Genomic DNA, 22,405 nt, shown 5'->3' on the forward strand with positions numbered 1-22,405 from the left:
TAAAAAGCAGAATTAGCCAAATGGAAAAGGAGGTTCAAAAGCTCACTGAACAAAATAGTTCTTTAAAAATGAGAGTGGAGTTCAGGGAAACTAATGACTATATGACAAACCAAGAAGTTAAAAAACAAAACCAAAAGACTGAAAAAGTATAAGATAATGTAAAATATCTCATTGGAAAAACAACTGACCTGGAAAAATAGATCCAGGAAAGACAATTTAAAAATTATGGGGCTACCTGAAAGCCATCATTAAAAAAAAAAGAGCCTAGATATTATCTTTCATGAAATTATCAAGGAAAACTGCCCTGATATTCTAGAACCAGCGGGCAAAATAAATATTGAAAGAATCCACCAATCACCACCTGAAAAAGACCTGAAAAGAGAAACTCCTAGGAATATTGTGACCAAATTTCAGAGTTCCCAGGTAAAGGAGTAAATACTGCAAGCAGCTAGAAAGAAGCAATTCAAGTATTGTGGAAATACAATCAGGATGACACAGGATCTGGCAGCTTCTACATTAAGGGATCAAAGGACTTAGAATATGATATTCCAGAAGTCAAAGGAACTGGGATAAAAACCACGAATGATCTACTCAGCAAAACTGAGTATAATTCTTCTGGGGAAAAAAGTGGTCATTCAATGATATAGAAGACTTTCAAGCATTCTTGATGAAAAGACCAGAACTGAAGAGAAAAATTTGACTTTCAAACACAAAAATGAAGAGAAGCATGAAAAGTTAAACACAAAAGAGAAATCATAAAGGACTTTCTAAAGCTGAACTGTTTACATTCCTACATGGAAAGATAATATTTGTAACTTGAGACTTTTCTCAGTACTTGGGTATATGGCGGGATTATACACACATACACACACACACACACACATATATGTATATATATATATATATATATATATACAGAGAGTACAGGTTGAATTGAATCAGAAGAGATGATATCCATAAAAAATAAAATTAAGGGGTGAGAGAGGAGAATATTGGGAGGAGAAAAGAAGAAATGGAATGGGGCAAGCTATTATTCATAAAAGAGTTAAGAAAAATCTTGTTCAATGGAGGAGAAAAGGGAGAAGATGAGAGGGAAAAAGCGAAGTTTACTCTCTTCACATATAGCTTAAGGAGGGAATAACATGCTCACTAAATTTGGTATGAAAATCTATCTTACACTACAGGAAAGTAGGGGAGAAGAGGACAAATGGGGTAGGTGGGATAATAGAAGGGAGGGGAAATGGGAGAAGGGAGTAACTAGAAGTAAACACTTTTGGGAAAGGACAAGAGCAAATGAGACAATAGAAAAAAAAGAGGGGACAGGGTAGGATGGAGGGCAATATAGTTAGTCTTATACAACATGACTATTATGGAAGTCTTTTGCAAAATGGCACATATCTAGCCTGTATTGAATTGCTTGCCTTCTCAGTGGGGATGGGTAGGTAGGGAGGGAGGGAGAGAATTTGGAATTCAAAGTATTAGAAACGAATGTTGAGAATTATTATTGCATATAACTGGGAAATAAGAAATACAGGTAATAGGCTATAGAAATTTATCTTGCCCTACAAGAACAGAGAGAAGATGGGGATAAGGGAAGGGTGGGGTGTGATAGAAGGGAGGGTACATTGACGGAAAGGGTAATCAGAATGCAAGGTATTATGGGATGGGGAGGGGAGAAATGGGGAGAAAAAATGGAACTCAAAATTTTGTGGAAATGAATGTTAAAACAAATAAATAAATAACAAAAGAAATTAGTTTATATTTCAAACCAGTGTTTTAGTGTTGCTGACTTCCACATGTCTTCCTTTGGTAAAGTTTGCTGACTGAAATATTTTCTGGACTCCATTTGCTCTCTTATTAATATTGCTTTCCATTGGATAAATGTACATGGGGAATGTTGGTATCCTATGTTAAGTGGCAGTTGTTTTTATCTTGTGCCACATATTCTTCATATTGTTATCTTTTCTTCTAACTTATTGTTGATTTTTATCTTTGGGATAACAAAATCATTGTTCTTACTTAAGAGTGTTCTGGAACCAAATTAAACTGGTTCTCACATTAATTGTTAAATTTTCAGCTTGAACACTGTGATGGCAAGCAAAGTGGGATCTTTTGTTGTTTTTGCTTTAGTATAATCAAATGTCTCTGATTGAATCTTGCCTTTATCAACCCAGAGTCTTTACTAGCAGTAAAGTACAGAAACAAGAGTTTTGTTTTGTTTTGTTTTTAACTAGAAACAGTATATGAATTTGTATTATTAATGTGATTAAAGATTTTCCCTACCCATTCATGGACCTGCCCACAAAGGGGAATTTGATTAGGAAAGATTTGTAGGACGACCCACACCTTTTGTTAGGCACTGGTTCTCAAGGTTTGGGATGCCCTATGGCTCTAAAAAAGGTATAAATACTCTGAGGATGAGGTTTTACTTTGGGGCCTGCTGCAAGCGTTTGTTTGACTAGACTTAGACTCTGGGAAGCCACTAAGAAGCCTCCCATCTTGGAAAACCCAGATGTTGGTGCTTCTCTTTCTGATAACTATGGTCAGACAGTTGTACCTGTCTGTTAATGGTCAGACAGAGAAAGCCATGTCTGTCGATCTTTGATTTCTCTATATTTCCTTTGAAGTTCAGGGTGCTGACTTCCCTGACCTAGGTGAATGATACATGTGCTTGGTTAAAGGAATGATACATGTGCTTGATTAAAGTAATTGCTAACCCCTCAAAAGTTGCCTTTCCTTTTATGAATGCATATCTAAGAACCTATGGTAGCCAGTCCCCCAGTGTAGGTTGAGGTGCTTACTGTTCCAAATATTTGTATGTCAGAAATCAGAAAATGCTACAAATTAGACCTTGATTTATTGTCTTATTGATTTCTAGACTTTAGAAAGTGATGGAGTAATGTTTTCCTTATATTTCTTCTGTGTCTTATATATCAAATTTCCATTGAGTTCTGGTTTTTTTTTTTTTTATCACAAATACCTGAAAGTCTTTTGGCTTATTAAATGTCCTTTTTTTCATTCAGTATTATGCTCAATTTTTCTGGGTAAGTTTTTCGTGGTCACAACCCCCGCTCTTTTGTTCTTTAAAATATAATGTTCCAAGACCTACAGTCTTTTAATGTAGAAACTGCTAGGTCTGCTAGGTCTGATTATAGTTCCACACTTTTATTTTCTTGTCACTTGCGATATGTTCTCCTTAACCTGGGAGTGTTGAAACTTGCAATGACTGTAACTTTTCCTCCTGTTATCTCTTTCAGGTGATGAACAATTGATTTTTCCTATTTCTACTTTACCCTTTTGTTTTAGGACATTAAGGCAATATTCCTTAATAATCTCTTATACTATTGTATCAAAATTCTTTTTTTGTCATAACTTTCAGGTAGTCCATCAAGCCTTATACTGTGTCTCTCTGATCTATTCTCCAGATCATTTGTTTTTCTAATGAAATGTTTCATATTCTCTTCCCCTTTTTTATTCTTTGGATTTTTTTTTTATTTCTTGGTGTCTTATAATGTCATTCACTTCCCCTTGCCCAATTTTAACTTCTAAAGTGTTTTCTTTCTTAAGATTTTGGATCACTTTTTCCAGTTGGTTGACTTTCTTTTCATAAGTTTCTTGGATTGCTTTTATTTTTTCCTAGTTTTTCTCTTGATCTCTCTTATTTGAAGTCCTGTTAAAGTTCTTGCAAGAACTCTTTTTGGATTTGTGACCATTTGACATTGCTCTTTGTGATAGGAGTAGCTTTTCTTTTTACCTCACTATCTTCCTCTGAATATAAACCCAGATCTTCTTCTCCATCAAAGTAGACACCTATGATCAGGTTCTTTCTCCCTTGGGAAATATTAATGATGCATATTAAGCTTTAAAATGTGTCATGTATACCTTTTCCTATCCCCATGAAAGCTACTTGTTAAACATTCCAGAGCATAACACTGGTCTTACTGTATAAAGACAGCTTATTCAAAAATCATTCTCACTTCAGGAACCAGTCATTTACTAACTATAAGAGTTAGGTTCATTTTAAATATAGATACAGATATCATAGCATCATTTTTCATGTTCAGTACCTTGGAGAAGGAAATACTGATAAAAGGCAACAGCAAAGTGGAAGAACCTGGAAAGAAGGCAGTAGGTGCTTACTATGTACCAAGCTTTGTACTAAGAACTAGGGATACCAAAAAAAATGCAACTTCAGGGTTCATACTCTGAAGATTCAACTTTCAAGTGAGTGAGACAACATGCAAAAAACTATCCATATAAAATATATACAGAGTAGATGGAAGGTACCAGTGGGGGAGGATTAATAATAGGGACTAGAAAAGGCCTTCTGCAGAAGGTGGGACTTGATCTGAGGCTCAAGTTAGCTAATAGGTAGAAGTTAGGAGAGAGAACATTCCAGACATGAGAATTAGACAGTGAAAGTTATGGAGCTGAGAGATGAAGTGTCATATATGAGGAACAGCAAGATGAATAGTGCTGCTCTATTATGTGGTAAGTGGCATGGAGGATTATCTATCTATCTATCTATCTATCTATCTATCTATCTATCTATCTATCTATCTATCAAGACTGGACAGATACAAAGGGGTCAGATCTAGAAGGGGTTCAAATGTGAAGTAGAGGATTTTATATTTGACCCTGGAGATAGTAGGGAGCCATTGGACTTTACTGAGCAACACAATGATTTGGTCCAACCTGCAATTTGGGAAAATCAGTTTGGCAGCAGTAGATTAAATAGTCCATGGACATTTATTATCATTATTATTACATTATTAAAACATACAGTATTGTAATATTATGTGTTGTTGTGGCACTTATTTAGGGTGAATTAGAGTGGGGAGAGAATTAAGGGAGGAAGATCAAGCTATTGTAATAGTGTAGTCCTGAGGTGATTAGAACCTACCCCAAGTTATAGTTCTGGGTAAAGAAATGGGAAGGGGTGGGGCTATATGACAGATGTCATAAAGGTGGTCCCCTCAATGACAATACAGAAGTTTGGAATATAGGAGCTTTTGGAAAAAAGATATTGGACATACTGAATTTGAGATGCACATCAGGTTTGAGATGTCCAAGAAAGTAGGTGGTGATCTAAATTTGAAGATCAGGAAAGAAGTGATAACCCATCCCAATGTTCACTTTTAGAGAATCCTAATTTCAGTTCAGACTCGGTTGGTGGTGGAGATACTGGAGAAAAACAATTTGGAAAATGTGACAATTAAATTTAAGAAGCATGTAACCACATCAGTCTGAAATTCATTTATGCACATAAAATTCCATAATTTTATGTTGTCAGGTGCATTCACTCATTAAATCAATAAAGATTTATTAAACTTCTACTATGTTCCAGGAACTGTGTTAACAAAAGGAAACAAAAGACAGTCCCTGCCCTCAATGAACTTAGAGTCTATTGGAGCATTCAGAGGCATATAAAATCAAATTCCTATATTTGGGGATTAGTCTTATATTTCAGATTGCTCTCTCCAATGATTATCTGGTGCTTTTACAATGTTCCTCTTTCTCCTTTCTAGAAAGGAAAGTTTCCAGTGTTTAGGTCCATCATTTTGTGTTCCATTGTAACAGAGATCCTATTAAATTCAACACATGAGGTACAATAAGTGGAAGGAATGTCATAGTCTAAGAGGCAGTGAGTACATCTAAGCTCAGAGTGCCATTATTATGTTTAATGTACCATTACTTACAAGAAGGTATCTAACTAGCACTTTTCAGTTTTTAACTATGATGAAATGAAGCACATATCTAATTTTCAAAAAAAATCCAAATGTTAGGAGCATGTGAAAATGTTGCAACATTATTATAAGGCAACAAAACTGGCATGTAGTGCAAAAAAGTTGAGGAAAAATCCATGGTCTTTCTCAGGGAGAAGACCTTCCAGTCCTGTGACACTCCAGCCAAAGATAGCTAAAATGTTGATATACCCATCCTCCGGTTTGCTAGAAAACTGATCCAAAGTCCTAGTTTTAGACTTGTTGCCATGCTCATTCAGTGACATCCTGAGATGAAGTTGAGAACCTGTAACAGAATGAAGCTGGCATCTAGCGTCAGAAGTCTCAATTTTAATATTTGACAAGCATTCTGTGATATTAATGATTCAATATGTTTTATTACACAGTTGAGCAGAACATGTTCTTAATTTCTTGGATGTTCAAAGAGGTAAATGTGGTTTGGTGTGAAGGTGGTAGAATTTCTTTTTAAAGCACATTTTGGATTTATATATTTAGCCATGTTCGATTTAGCCATATTGGATTACATTCTCCTTGAGCTTCAAATATAGGCCTTTTTCAATCTCGTCAAAATATCCAATGATAAATCATGTTTGTTACAATAACGCTATATAAAATATAGTCAGTCCTCAACATTTTTAGAAAATAGGGTAAAAATAAAAAACTAGAATGTTGATACATTGAACCTATGAGAAATAGAGTTAAGTTCCCATGACCACCAAAACTATAATCTTTTGAAGAGATTGCTTTTAATTTTCTGAGTACAATTTTTATGTGTTTTTTTAAACACTTCTTTATTAAAAAAAAAAAAACATTCTGATAATATGCAGCTAGGTGGCATAGCGGACAGAGCACTGGCCTTAGAATCAGGAAGACTTGTCTTCTGAGTTCCAATCTGGCCTCAAACACTTACTAGTTCTGTGATACAGGGCAAGTCACTTAACCCTGTCTGCCTCAGTTTCCCCATATGTAAAATGAGCTGGAGAAGGAAATGGCAAACCACTCTAGTATATTTGCCAAGAAACCCCCAAAATGAAAGGGTTGGACATAACCGAAGTGAGTCAACAACAACTGTGAAATTACCCATAGAATGTAGTACACAAAATAAAATTGGCAACATGAAAAACATTTTTTCCTGCCAATAATTCCTGAGAATTCTGTGATATTTTATGCTAACATCTCAATTTTTTTCAACCAATATTCATTTTTAACACATGAAATCTTCAGTACTATAAATACACTAAATCAGATTCTTAAAACTAAAACATTTTTGAACCTGAAACTTACCTTCTACTGTGTACAATGATAGGGTGAGGCTGTTGTTCCCTCACTGTACACTTGAGAGGTTCTAGATTGGATTCATGAACACTTTTACAAATACTTTTCTCTTTTTTTGCAGATAGAATGAATCATTGGTTCATATTATCAAACACCTTTATTTTCTCACTAAGCCACATTATTGACTTTGTACATTAGGGCCCAAGGGACTTCCACTACTCTTGTGGTGATTGAGGGGAGGAGAGGGCATAACTACAACACAAAAGTTGAGTTTTAAAGACAAACAATGAATATATGCAATGAATTGCACAGGGAACTTTTATAATTATCAGGTGCACAAGACCACTGAAGCACATAGTAGTATATCAGCAGCTCCACAAACTGGCCATATGGCACTTTTTATTTTTTTCTCTACAGTGCATAGCCCTGAATGCATGTGGTTGCCAACATAAAGTGAAAATGAAGTTAGTAATAAAAGCAGACCAATGCTTGAAGTCATAGAAGTTAAATGCGTAAATGTTGAAAATTGACTGTATATCTGTATCAATAGTTTTGTATATCTTTACCTTTACCTATATCTATCTGTCTCTATCTAAATATACATATATAAATAAATATGTGTAAATGTGTCTATATCTGAATACACACATATGTATTGATATAGTGTGGTATGTAGTATAGCATATATAATAAATAGTACAATATAGACGTATGTATAGACATATATGATGTAACATTGTTATAGCAAATAAGATTCACCCCCCTTTCTCTCTAGATACAGATATATAGCCCTATAGACATATAAATATATTGATATAGCTATATAGCTATAGAAGTCTATAGAATATAGACAGAGATAATAGATAGATAGACAGACAGACAGACAGATAGACAGACTATCAGACGCTGGTGCAAAAGCCATAATTATCTTTATGGTAGTCTTTTTGCTTCTCATTGTGTGCACTGCATATAAGATGGGCTAATGTCATATGAAATATTTTTTATTGACTTTGAATATACAATGAAACTGAATCCCTTTTATCTGCCTCTCCAAGAAGAACTTCTGAGCTACTCTGCCATTTGCTTGCACTATCTTTATGTTGTCTGATTTCATTTAAGGCAAAAATGCCAATACTGATATGACTTAGTTCCTCCAGCAATATGTTGACTATTGGGCAAGGATGTCATCATTTAGAGTATTAACAGTTAAATTAATGCTTATAGATATTTAACTGTCTTGATCGGTACCCTCTGCTCCCTTAATCAGAAGCAGGAGGAGACTGCACATATGCTGTGTTTTTCTTTGTTTTCTGGATTCCCATGGCCAAAGAATTCATCCCCTGGTGCCCAGCCTATTGTAGATGGGCTTCTCCATACTCAATTTGGTTGCTTCTAAGGCAGCAGGCACAGTCTTTCACTGGGGACTGGGGACTATACTTCAAGTCTCTCTAACATGTTACAACATACCAGACTTTGAGCCTTTACACACAATAAGGCACTGGAGCAGGACTTTTAGGAAGCTCCGATATGAACAAAACAAAACAAAATAAACAAAAAACCATTTCATTTGGTAGAGCAAAATGCAGCCTGAAAAGCTCTCTTTTCCAACAATGTGTGTCATAAAAAAATTCTTATAAGAATCATGACTGTATTTGATAGATATCACAGAGAAAATATAGTTGGATGAATCTTGGATTGTAATACTATAATAATAATATGGTAAAAGCTAGCATTTATACAGGATCCACTCTATACCAAGCATTATGCTAAGCTCATGACAAACAGTATCTGATTTAATCCTCACAACAACCCTGGGAGGTAGATGCTAATTTTATCCCCATTTTACAGATGAGAAAACTGAGGTGAACAGATGTTAAGTAACTTTCCCGGGGTCATACAACTGGTAAGTGTCTGATACCAGATTTGAACTCAGTCTTCCTGACTCCAGGCCCAGGACTCTATCCACTGTGACATCTACCTGCAGTAACAAATATCAAATTAGCTATTCTGAAACAGAGAAATATGTGCTTGCCAGATGTTTTTGGTCAATATCTTGGAGGACGGAGCTATTCTCCTTATGCTTATAAGGAGAATAGCTTATTATGCTTATTCTCCTTATGTTTGTGGATGGTGGTGTGCCAATTGCATCAAGTTCTAGAAAACTAGCGGTCCTCCTACTTCAGATTCATAATCCCTGAAAAGTGTATGGCTTAACTTTCCACAAAGTAAAAACCAAGAAGATGAAAAATGCTTATTATCCAAACTATGATATACATTTGGATAGATAGTCCATATAGCTGGCCCAAGAGTACACACACACACATACATACAAACACACACAGATATAAAAAGATATATATATATGTGTGCCCATATGTGTATGCATATATTATAAATTTGTGTGTACAGACAGTGTCCATGGATGATAAACTGATCCCAGAATATAATAGGAGAAGGAAACATATGCTGATTTACCTTTGGGAAAATATTCTGTATTTTCTGTGAGCCCAAATTTCTCCCTGGAATGACAAAAAACAAACAAAATCAAAAACAACTTTTAACTTAGAAAAAACAACTAATATTGCTTAGTGAGTCATAGTTTCATGTTATATGACTGTAAGGCATGGCATAGAACAGTGTCTGAAGAATTGAGGTTGACCTATGAGCAATGGAGATACACATGGTGGGTGTGAGCAGATTCTTTTAAACCATGAATTTACAAGAATAAATTAAACAGTAAAAGTGATTTTCAAAATGATTCCATCAGAGAAATATAACACTAGTTTAAAAAAAAAAACAAAATAGGCTGTTCTCACAGTGAGAATGAGAAACCACCAATGGCTACTGTGTACATCTTTGTTATCAATGCAATATCAAGAGAATATAAAGAAGATCCCCAGAACAGAAAGAAAGAAATGAATTGGTGTAACCTGTATTATTGGAAGAAATAAATGAGATCATGGAGCCATAATATAATGTCACAGAATTCTTTCCATTGAAGGTCATGACTCATAGAATACCACAATCTCTGAAGAATCAAAATTTCAGGATACCCAAAAGTAAAAAGGACACATGAAGGGATGCATTGACTGTACAGCATTGCCAGAGAAGACTTGCATGCGAGAAGTAGCATTAAGCATGTCACTGAAGAAATGCGTGATCAGGAAAGAAGGTGGGCTCCTCACATAATGAAAGTGACAGGTAACAAGTGTACTGTCTACCCCCTGAATTGGTACTCAAATAAGATTTTTTTTCTTTTTGCATTAAAATCTATTCACATTTTTTTTAGTATTTATTATATTTTTAATTTTTGAAATAAAACAAGCATTTCCATAACATAGTTGAATAAAAAGATGATTACACATGAAACTGCCAATTATTATGTACAACTTTCTATTCCTTTTAAATATATAATACATTTATGTAAATTTCCTTTTTTCTTTCTTCCTCCTACCTTAGACATGGGTACCACTAGACACAAATATGTACATATGTGTAAAATCATCCTATACATATTTCTATTTATCAGTTCTTTCTCTGGAAACAGCATCTTCATATGTCCTTTGTAGTTATTTTGGGTATTAATAAAAGTCAAAATGACTTATTTGCTAAAAGTTGTTATTAAAACAGTATTGCTGTTATTGTATACAGTGTTCTCACATAAGATTCTATGGATGATTCTTGGGGGTGGGGTGGAGTGAGGAGGTGGGATATGGACAAAACTCTCACATGTCAAGAAAGCATGGCTTGGTTTTGAGCCTGGAGGGAGTGCTAAGAATGAGGAGATCACAGGTTCTTTGGAGACATAGAGGCAACTCAGTGGCAAAGTAGAGGCAGCGTCAAGAGCATTGGCCCTGGAGTCAAATCCAGGTTCAGAGGCTTACTAGCTGTGTGACCCTGGGTACATCATCTAACGTCTCTCTGCCAGCTTCCTCATCTTAAAATGGGAATAATAACAACAACACCTATCTGCCAGGGCTATTGTAAGGACAAAATAGCGTAATATTGGTTAAGTGCTTTGCCAACCTTCCAGCGCTATATAAACGTGAGTTATGAGGATGATATTAAAGCACTGAAGAAGCACTGAGATATTAATAGGGACTCCACACACTTCAGTATCTATATGTAATTATACAATAAGTATGTCTATATACATGTTTTATGGCACTGTATATAATATTTCATATTATATAAATATATGTTTTCTGTAATATATTAGTTGAACATTAATACATTCCATGTAATTAATGCCATATATTACATAGATATTATAATAATTATACTATATTTTACATATATTTGTGTATGCATGTATATGCAATGTACATATATATGCACACATATGTATTATAAGAAGCTGTAATATTATTATTAAGTAGATATATCAGATACTTTGTACTAGAAGTACAAAGACATAAGTGAAAACATATTTAGGAGTAAACAAAATGAATACACAGTGACTTGTGATAGAGGCACGAGCAACTGGAGATACCTAGAAAATCTTCATGCAAAAGGGGGAGTTTAAACTGAGCCTTGAAGGAAGCTAATAATTCTGAGAGACAGAGGTGAAACATCAATTCAATTGAATTACTTTTGAAAGAAGATATTTTTAAACACCCCAACCCTAATATAGTACTGTGGGGGATTGACATTCAGGGGAATACAGAGGAGGTTCTAGAGAACAGAGAAAAGTTGGAATGAAGTGTGTTGATCTCATTAGGTAACTGGATTTTGTCTTGTCTTGTGCCCTTGTATCTTCTTGTCCTTCGTCTTGTATATTTATATCTAGACTGCTTCTGTCTGCTAAATAAGTTAAGCATTGTTCCCCACACCTTGCCCCACAATGCAACCTGAGAATCTGACATCCAGGAAGAAAGAGGGAAGCTTCTGCAGAACTGTTGCCAAGGGAATAAGGTCTGTCAATCTCATTATGTAATTGAATCTTACCTTGAGTTCTTGTGACTTGCTTTTTTTCTATTTTGTACCCTTTTGTCTAAGACTAAATAAATTGATTCCCGTTGTTCTTAGTGGAATCTAAAAGTTTAGTATTAAGGAAAATATATAGAGGACAGCATCAAGGTAAAAAAAAAAAAGATAGTAGAGTTCATTAGGCAATTGGATTTTGTTTTCTTTCCTCATGTCCTTTATGTTTGTGTGTTGCCTATCTTTGTCTGCTAAATAAATTGCAGCTCATAAGGCTATTATATAGAGACAGGAATCAGGAAGATGTGAGTTCAAATATGACCTCAGCTACCTACGAGGCTTAACCCTGGCAAATCTGTTTGTTTAGGCTTCCTCGTCTGTAAGATGGAGATCATAATAGCATTTACTTCCCAAGTTTGTTGGGAGGATCCATTGAGATGAAGTATAGTGCCTGGCACAGAGTAGGCATTAAAAAAGTGTTAGATATCATCGTCATTGTCATCGTCATCACCATCATCCAGGAAGACACAAGTAGGTATTTGAAGAACAATGTTAAGGTACAATGAGGTTGGTGGCTCTCGTGACATTACATTTGAAGGCTCATCTCTTACAAAGCTTTAGTTAGTCCCAGTAGTTGGTGACAAGAACTTAGCTAAGAGAGCTACCATGAATTAGAGAAAGGACTATGGAACCAAGTAGTGATGGAGGGCAAAGGAAATGTTGCTGTCACCTTCAGGTACTATGGACTGCGCTTGTATCATTGACAGTATGTAACACTTCTGCAGGCATTTCTAAACCATGTCACCCACACTTTGGCCATTCTCCTTTATCCTCTCCCCTGTTCTAGAACCTAACTCTGCACTCAGGGACCCTTTACTTTGTTTTGTCCAGAATCAGGCCTCAGGGTCACTTCCTAGTCATTTCCAAAGCATGCTTTCTTAAGTACCCCGATTTTACCTTTTTAGTTTCCCTTTAGATGCCTTCTCCCATTAGAATATAAGCTTCTTGAGAGCAGACACCGTATGCTGCTTGCTTGTATTTATATCATAGTGCTAAGCACAGTGCCTGGGACATAATAGGTACTTTAAAAAATTTTTTTCATTTCATTTTCATATATGTAGAAAGTATAGATTTATTTCCAACCTAAGAGAAAGTAAAGGGGTAGAAGGAATACATTTATACTTTCCAAGTACTCAGGCAGAACAAAATGTTCCTTATATCATTATATTCCTTACTTATGGAATGCAAAAAGTACTTTAAGGTACAATCAAGGAAGACAAAGTATGTAAAGAGGTCAAGAGGAAATTTTTGCCTATATCAAGGTTGGGAGGGGTAGAAAACTGGGACACAGGAGAGGAACAGAAGATGGACTATTGAAGCTTGGGAGCACCATAACAGGCACAAATTCTGCCCCTCACAGATGCAACCTTTGGAACATGGACATATTACTTTTCCTTTTGGTGCCAAGGTACCTCCAAGTTTCTAAGTGACTATAACAGCAATCATACTGGCATCCCCGGGATGGCTGCTAGCATAGGTTCTTACATCTACTTTACAAGGAAAGATAACTGTTTAAGGGGTTGACAATCTTTTTTAAAATTACTTTCACTGGTTCAGGAGAAAAGTTAGCACCCTGAACTTCAGAGAAAATACAGAGAAAATATAAGTGGAGAAATAAAGACCAGCAGACAGGGCTCTATTGACTGAATTAAAGCAATATTGCTGTGTAATTTACATACATCCCTTAATTGAGAGAGCCTTTACATCTGAGCAGTCAGGGAGCTTTGAACAAATGGCTACTCAGAGTCTCTACCAGGGAATCACAAGGTCCTTTTCATAAGCAAGTACTCTAAGCAAAATACCAGCTCAGAGTATATGTATATACTTCTCAGAGCCAGAAGGCATCCCAACCCTCTTGATTCAGTGCCCAATTAGAAATTAGCAAAAGGTATGAAAGCCTTCCTACAAGTAAGCCTTCCTTAAGCAAGCTTCCCTTAATGGACTCTACCTGAGGCCTATTAATAGGTGGGGAAGATCTTAAATCCCATTAACATTACAGTAACATAACAGATTAGTTGCTGAACTGTGGTGGTTTTGGTGGTCAGTATTTCTGTACTGTAGTTCCCCACACTGATGAAATTGTTGTCTTAGACCCCAAATAAAATCAGTGAAATTATAGGAATGGAACTCTTCCTGTAGAGGGAGAAGCTGACCATCTTTGGAGGGCTCAGTTTCTGCCACATCTGAGGAATAATGAGGTAAATCCTCTCCCTGTTGAAGGAGACTGAGTAAGATATGTATTCACCTCATGTAGGAAATTGAATGGTTTGCTGTCTTCTCAGTGCATGTATCTGAGATGTGAATGTAGAGCCTACCAAGATAGAACAGACTGAGTATTCAATCTTGCTTTGGATGATCTATCTGAGGAAAAAAAGATAACCCCTGAAGGAACCTAGGAAACATAGCTAAGCAGTATCAAGTCTTTAAAATTGAAGACATTTAGAGAAAGGATGTCATTTTTCTCATTAGTTCTCAGTTGATAGTATTTGGAAGAGAAGACACATTTGTGCAGTGAACAGCTAACTAAAGAGATAGTGTCTGGGAACAGAATTTGAATTTCTGGACCATGACTCAAAATGTAGGAATGATGTGCTCTTGGCAAGAAATATATGAACCAACAGCCAGTAAACATATTTGCCGAGAATCTTGTACAGTTAATAAAGAAGGCAATAAACCAAAAATGAAAGCATGTATTAAGCTCTCACTATGAGTGGGTCACTGTGCTAGGCTGTGGGGACAACACAAAAAGTAAAAACAGTTCCTCACCTTCAGGAGCTCCCATTTAAATGAAGGAGACAGTGTATCAATAATTAGGCACACACAAGACATATAAAGATGGGAAGGTATGAGCAAATTGAGGTACCAGGAATAGCCTACTGTAGTAGTTGAGATTTGAGCTGGTTCTTGAAGAAAGGTAGTGAAAATAAGCAGTGGAAGGGAAGAGGGAGAGTATTTCAAGCATAGGGGACAGGCATTATAAAGGCCCAGGGACAGGGGACTGAGTGTTCTGCATGAGGAACAGTTAGTCAGTAAATAAAAATTTATTAAATGCCTGCTATGTGTCAAGCCCTATGCTATGAAGAAAGGCAAAGGCTAGTCCATGCCCTCGGGGAGCTCACAATCTAATGAAGAAGATAACATGCAAATGGCTATGTTAGGATAAATAGGAAATAACTGACAGAAGAAAGGTGTTAGAATTAAGAGGGTTGAGGAAAGGCTTCCTTTAGAAGGTGAGATTTTAGCTTGGACTTGAAGCCAGGGAAACAAAGATGAGGAAAGAGAGCATTTCAGGCTCAGGAGGAAGCAAAAGCCTAGAATCAGCAAGCATCCCAGTACAACTGAAATTAAAAGTATATGATCAGAGTAAGAAGTGAGTAAAGATAGAGGGCTTTGTGTGTGATCCTAGACATAATAGATCTAGGTATGTCATTGAACCTCTGTTTGCCTCAGTTTCTTCAACTGTGGCACAGTGGATATAGTACTAGGCTGGGAATCAGAAAGACTCATCTTCCTGAGTTCAAATCCAGCTTCAGAGAGTTACTATGTGACCAAGACAAGTCACTTATCCCTGTTTGCCTCAGTTTCCTCATCTGTAAAATGAGCTGAAGAAGGAAATGGCAAACCATCCCAATATCTTTGCCAAGAAAATTCCAAATGGAGTCACAGAGACCAAAACAGCTAAATAACAACTTCCCAGTGTTGTTGCGAAGATCAAATGAGATATTTGTAAAGTGCTTACCACAGTGTCTAGTAGATGGTAGATGTTATATAAATGCTTATCCGCCTCCCTTCTCTTCCCTAACAGGAAATCATGGCAGCTAACCACAGAGAACATCGCATATCACGCTTGAAGAAAAATGAGTGATAATTCATAGTAGACCATAGCCAAGAAGAGGGAGCACATGAACTATGGCTTTAGGTATCTATTATAGTTACGCAAATTATAGGAATGAAATAGAGCAACTACATATATGAATGTAAATAAACTCAATTCAGCAGCTGATATATCATGAAGACTTGGTGGGACAGGTCTCATGACCTGAATTCTACTCTGGAGAGAAAAGTAGAACAGATATTGTTGGGGGAGGGGGGGAGAATGAGTGGAATGCCTATTAAGAATATATAGTCAGAGGTGTATAAGAGGGAGAATATCATGGGGTGGGGTTATAGTTACTAGAAAAATCAATGTCAGTTTTGGTGGGCTGATCATAAAGAAGGAATTACCTATCATTACAGTATTTATGGCAACACTTTTTGCTGTAGCAAAGAACTGGAAGGAAAACAAGTGTCCATCAACTAGGATATGTGTGAGCAAATTCTGGCATAAGAATGTAATGAAATATTCTTGTGCCATATGAACTGATGAAAGGGATAGATTCAGAAGAATCTGCAAGGAAGAGCTTATATGAGCTGATGCAGAGAGAAATAAATACAAGAGGGATGATGAATTAATCTTGTTCCCCAACTCTTGGCACAGAGGATTGGACTAGTTAGAGTTTAAAAGGAAATGTACAATTGGAGACAAGGCCAATATGGGGATGTGTCCAGTGTGACTATACTTTGTTGCAAGGGGGTTTTTTATTTGGAGGGGGGAGCAATTGGGGAAAAATGAAGGGCAGTAATCATGATTTTAAAAAGAAAAAAATAAAATAGTATTAAGGAATCATTAAAATTGCACAGAGAAAAGAAATTCACAAAGGAACACAGAAAAGCAGATCAGGGTTGCAGCAATCATCTTAAATGTTAAATATATTTTGAAAGATAAATTGACAACATGGAGATTTATGTTTTCATATGTTTTTGTTACTTTTCACATGAGGACATTTTCATTTTTTTATGTTTGTAGATTTCAAAACTTTTAAAAAAAGGAAAATTAAAATAAAAAAGAATGCATACTCTTGTGAGGAGCTTTAAAATTTAAGGGAGAAAGTGGAGTGGAGTGAATTTGGGTGAGACTCAACTGAGGTAGAGACAGGTGATAATTGTTTTAGACATATGCTAGTGCAGGTCTGAACAAAAGGAAGAATTAGATTAGTAGCCTGGGAAGCAGATCAAAGCCAGCTACAGTAACATGATGTTGTAGAGATGGGGCACTTCAGCATCTCTGGGCATTAGGTTACCATTTCTGTCTGCCAAAATCAGAGCAGCTGATAAATATGTCTTGCCTTAATGGTAATCTCATCCTTCTAAAAGTGGAGGAAAGCACTCTGGGTTCCCGATTCTGACCCATAGAAAGGAATTATTTGCTAATGTAGAAATCAATCAATCAACAAGCCTTTATTAAATACCTACTATTTTTCAGGCACAACTTTATGTGCTGGGACATACAAAGGCATCAAAAAAACAAAAACAAAAACAAAAAAACCCTGCCCTCAAAGTTACATTCTATAGAAGGAACCAACACGAATACATACAAGCAGGTACAAAATACATACAATATATACGGTGATTTTTAGGAGAGGCACTAACTGCTGGTTGATTAGGAAAGATTTCACATAGGAGTTAGCATGAGAGCTGAGTTTTTTATGAAAAGGAATATTTTAAAGGTAGAGATGAGAAGGTAGTATAGCCAATGCAGTGGGAGTAGTCTGAAAAGACCTGGAGAGGAGAACTGGGATATCCTACATGAGAAATATCATGAAAGTCAATGTGAAGGAAATTAATGCATTGTAAACTTAGAAGTGTGGGACACAACAAGGTTGTAAAGGGTTTTAAAAAACAAACAGAAGAGTTTGTATTTCACCCTCAGATAACAGGGAGCCACTGGAATTTGATTTTTGAGTATGGGAGGGACACAGTCAAGCCTGTGCTTTAGGAATATCACTTTGGCAGCTGAGTGAAGGATAAACCGGAGAGAGTAGAATTCAGTTAGGAGGCTGTTATAATAGTCTGAGTTTAAGGTGATAAGACACTGAACTAGGCTTGTGATTCTCTGAGTCGAAAGAAAGGATCATATCTTATAACAAAATTGGTCTATTCATTCAACTAGTTCCAAAAATACCCGGGCCATCTCTCTGCCATTTTATCCAGAGGCAGGGAAATAACACAGTCAGACCTGCATTTTAGGAATATCAATTTAGCAGCACTGTAGGAGATAAATTAGAGGAAAGAGACACTGAAAGCAGGGAGACTGATTAGGAGTTTATGGTAATGGTCCAGGTGAGAGGAGATAAGGACAAGAACTAGGGTAGTGACTGTGGGACTTGAAGGAAGGAAACAGATGGGAGTGATGTTATAGAGGTAGAATTGACAAGATTTTGCTTCTGACTGAATTATGCAGGATGTAGGAAAGTTTAGACTTGAAGATGAATACCACTGGCATTATTATTCCCATTTCACAGATGAGGAAACTGAAATTAAAGCACCTGACCCAAATCACACAATTACTGAGGCATCTTGGCAGGCAGCTTTATTCTCTATTTAAGGTCTACTTAACTCAAACCTGTGAAGCCTCTACAAAGGTTCAGTGATCCTTATTTCTTTCTTTTTCAATTCTTCTACCCTTTTACCTCCTGACTCAGTTTTTCACATGACTTTGATTCAGATTGTTTTCTTGTTTGTTTTCTCTTTGAGATTTCTTCTACTCTTTCATGAAACACTCTACTCCCTCTGAAAAACCAGAGAGGAGAGGTATTCTAGCCTTTCTACCTTCTTGTCTAGCCAGAAGAACAACAGAAGAACAGGTATTTTCTATACTTATAGTTCTTTTAAAAAATAGCATTTTATTTTTCCCCAATTACATGTCTAGACAATTTTTAGCATTCATTTTTACAAGATTGTGAGTTCCAACATTTTCTTCCTCTCTTCCTTCCTCCCTCCCCCTCCTCTTCCCCGAAAATGGTAGGCAATTTGATATAGATTATACATGTACTATTAAAAACACATAGTTCTTAATTGGTTCTGGAATAAATACAAACAATAGCACATCTCTGCTCTCTCTTTTTTCTTAAATTAAAATCTTTAGTTTTCTTGATCCTCACTATCTTGGATAATTGCCTGTTCCCTGTACTCATGAAAGGCTAAGAGAAGCATGACTTCTAGATCTTTTCCATACTGGGTTTTGCTGCTTTTTCTCTAGTTACTTGACTGTTCACTCAGGAGCCCAAGGCAAATATCCTAAAGCAAATAGTCACTGTCCTCAACTGTAGTCTGGGAAGTATTTTGAGGAAATCCACCTTCCATCTATTTCTTAGCTTTTCTTCTATCACTTCTCACTGCTGATCATTCTTCTCATCCTTTGCCTTGACATTGGCTCTGTTCTAGAGGTATCAAGATCATATGTATATAAGATTATAGACTTGTGTTTGTCCTTCATTCTCGAAGAGGACCATGACATCATGAAGGTGATGCCATGACATGCAAGTGAATTAGATGTAAGTGAGAGAGAGCTGTGCAAAGTTACCAGCCTCACAGTCTTCCGAAGCCACCTGGATCCAGTGACAAGAAATAGATCACGATGACTGGAGATGGCCCCTAGGATCATAGACAGAACTAGAAGAGATTTTAAAGGTCACATAAGTCAACCCTCTTAATATACAACTGAGATAACTATGTCTCAGAGAAGGTAACAGCAGAACTGGGCCATAAGTTAAGGTTCTCTAGTACCAAATCCAGGGCTCTATATCAAATCTGTATCAAATCCTCTATATTAATCTCAACAAAAGATAAAAGTGTTATGTAAAAAGGTGTATGTCACAAATTCCTCTCAACAAAATCAACAATCATGCTTAATTAAAATACATTTCAAGTCATAGTATAAATTGCTGGAAACATACTGTTGGAAAGATACTTTCCCTCTAAACTGAATTCAGTATTTCATAGCTAAGTGCAATTGATCATATTCCTGATGCTTCCTTAATTGAGTGTCACCCAAAGGCTCTTAAGGTTTTCAGAATGGCATAGAGAAAATAATGCTGGAAACAGAGTCTGACGATCTGAATTAAAATCCCTGACTGGGTAACTTAACTTCCTTGGGTTTCAGATTCCTCTTTTCTGATATGAAAGAGTTGATCTCTAAAGTCCCTTTCAGGACTAAATCTATGATCATCAAAGGCAAGTATCAATCACTAGTTCATTTGCTTCAGGTTCTGTGATGGGTGTCCTCCAGATGGAGTTAAGCAAAGACCAGCAGGTATTCTAGGCATTTGATTATATGCACTTCTAAGCTGCTTTGACAAACATATCTCTAATACAATGAGGACAAGGCAGTGTATTCACAAGACTTGAAAGGAAGAAAAGGATACACCAGAAAAAAAAAAGACTAAGATGTGATGCTATTAATATACATGACTACAGAACTTAAGAATGTGTGTGTTTAACATCTTCAATTACTTTTTTTCTAATCTAGGAAAATATTAAGGAAAGAAGGAAGATCATATTGCTGTAAATTTTGATAATCATTGTAATATAATTCATGAATTTTTTTAATGTTATTCATTGTTAAATAATTTCCAATCCCTAAGCCTTTTGAAAGCAAGGGCCCTAATTTCTATATTCCAGGGCCTCGGTACAATGTTCTCAAAGAGTTAAGAATTTATTAACTGATTGACTGGCAAAAGCCATCATTTTACGTCTCCTAAAAATTCCAGGCCCTTTATTTCAGAAATAGTCATGAATTTTCAGTACTATATTTTGTTTTAACTTTTATTTTTCTCCTTGAAAGTAGTAGTCATTTAAATATTTCCTCATGGCGGACCTTGAATCATACTCGCTATCCTAATAAGTAACTTATTAAGTCTTAGCTTCTCATTTCCTTTCCTTACAGCACAACAGAAAAAATAATTGTGTATGTTTATACACATGCAAACATATGGGCTCACTAGACTTTAGAACCACAAGCGACCTTATAAATAATTAATTCCAACTCTTTAATTCATTTTATATGACACCTAAAATATATTGAGACCACTAGAGTCAAAGTGTCAGACTCTTGCTTACTATATAGAATGAATCTGTTTTTACTGAATTTAAATCCACATAGGCGGGCCGTGAGAGTACTGCATTTAGAGCAGGTAGCTTAGACATCCTCAAACAAAATCATTAGAAGTTCATGGATAAATTGCTGGGTTTATTAAAGTCCCTGATCATTAGAGGAGTTTCTATCTCATCTCTGAGTTAAGATCACATGTTATCCCTTGGAGAGAATAGACTTTCACATAACTGTAGCATGTTCCCCAGAGGAGAAATAACTAAAAAGCTAAGGGAATAAAATAACACCCATAAGTAGATATTTGAATTCTAGTCACTCAGACATATAGCAAAAAGCTAAGTGCCTTTTAGGGCTACAATTTAAGTGAAAGTAAAGCATTCCTCTTAAGAAAAACATCCAAAGATGCTAATGCTGAAATTATATCACCTTTTAGTAAAGGTATTCTTAACCTGGGCTCCCTGAATTTTTAAATATTTCGTAACTATATTATAGTTTCTTTTGTAATTCTATGTATTTTATATGTTTAAAAATATTATTGAGAAGGGGTACATATGCCTCATCGGACCATTAAAAAGGTCTGAAACAGCATGAAACAACAACGATGTTCTTAAACCCCTGTTTTAGTGGTTCCCTGAACTCGGGGGCCATGAAAATGATGTTCTGTGCTATATCCTATTCCTAGAAATGAAGAATGTAGAAGAAATGACTGTTTTTTTCTCAAAACCAATTTTCACCACTTCATAAATGCAAACCTTGGTGGATGAACATTTGGGAGACAAGAAGACACTGGAAAGAAATTCACTAGTATTTTCTATTTAGGTTTGTTAAGTCATTAAAGCAAACTTAAACTTCTGAATAGGCTGTGAGGATGTACAGCAAGTACTGAAAAAAGAATCATAAGCCACACTTTGCAAATTTAAACTAAGCACATTTAAAAATGCTCAGCTTGACTGTTTACTTAAGGTAGGGTACCAATCTAAAAGCAGGGATTCTTAATGTGTGTGATGGAGCCTTTTCACAATCTTGGGAAGCCTATGAATGTATCCCTTCTCTGAATAATGTTTTAAATGAATACAATGAAACATAGGATTTGGAAGAAAGCTAATTTTACTGAAATGGGATCCATGATTTTTTTAATAAAATGATAACTGTATTATAAGTTAAGAACTCTAAATATAAAGGAATGAGAGAACTGAGAGCAAAATCGAGATCAGTACTTCTCTAACCGTTTCAAGAGTCTTCTCCTGGCACAGTGTACCTCTTCTCCCCCCACTCCCACCCCGACCTCCACCCCCACCCCTCCCTCTTGCAATCACTTTCCAGAGGGCCATAGGTGAATGACAAGCAAAGAAGGGGGTATTGGAGAGGAGGGGTTTAGATCTGCATTTGCAGACTGCCTCGGAGTAGCCAACAAGCACCAGATTTATGTGCACTTTGAAAGAAGCACCTTCACTATTGGCTTTTTGAGAGGTGC

Source organism: Notamacropus eugenii, chromosome 4 (genome assembly GCF_028372415.1).
Source record: "Notamacropus eugenii isolate mMacEug1 chromosome 4, mMacEug1.pri_v2, whole genome shotgun sequence".
NCBI classification, from domain to species: Eukaryota; Metazoa; Chordata; class Mammalia; order Diprotodontia; family Macropodidae; genus Notamacropus; species Notamacropus eugenii.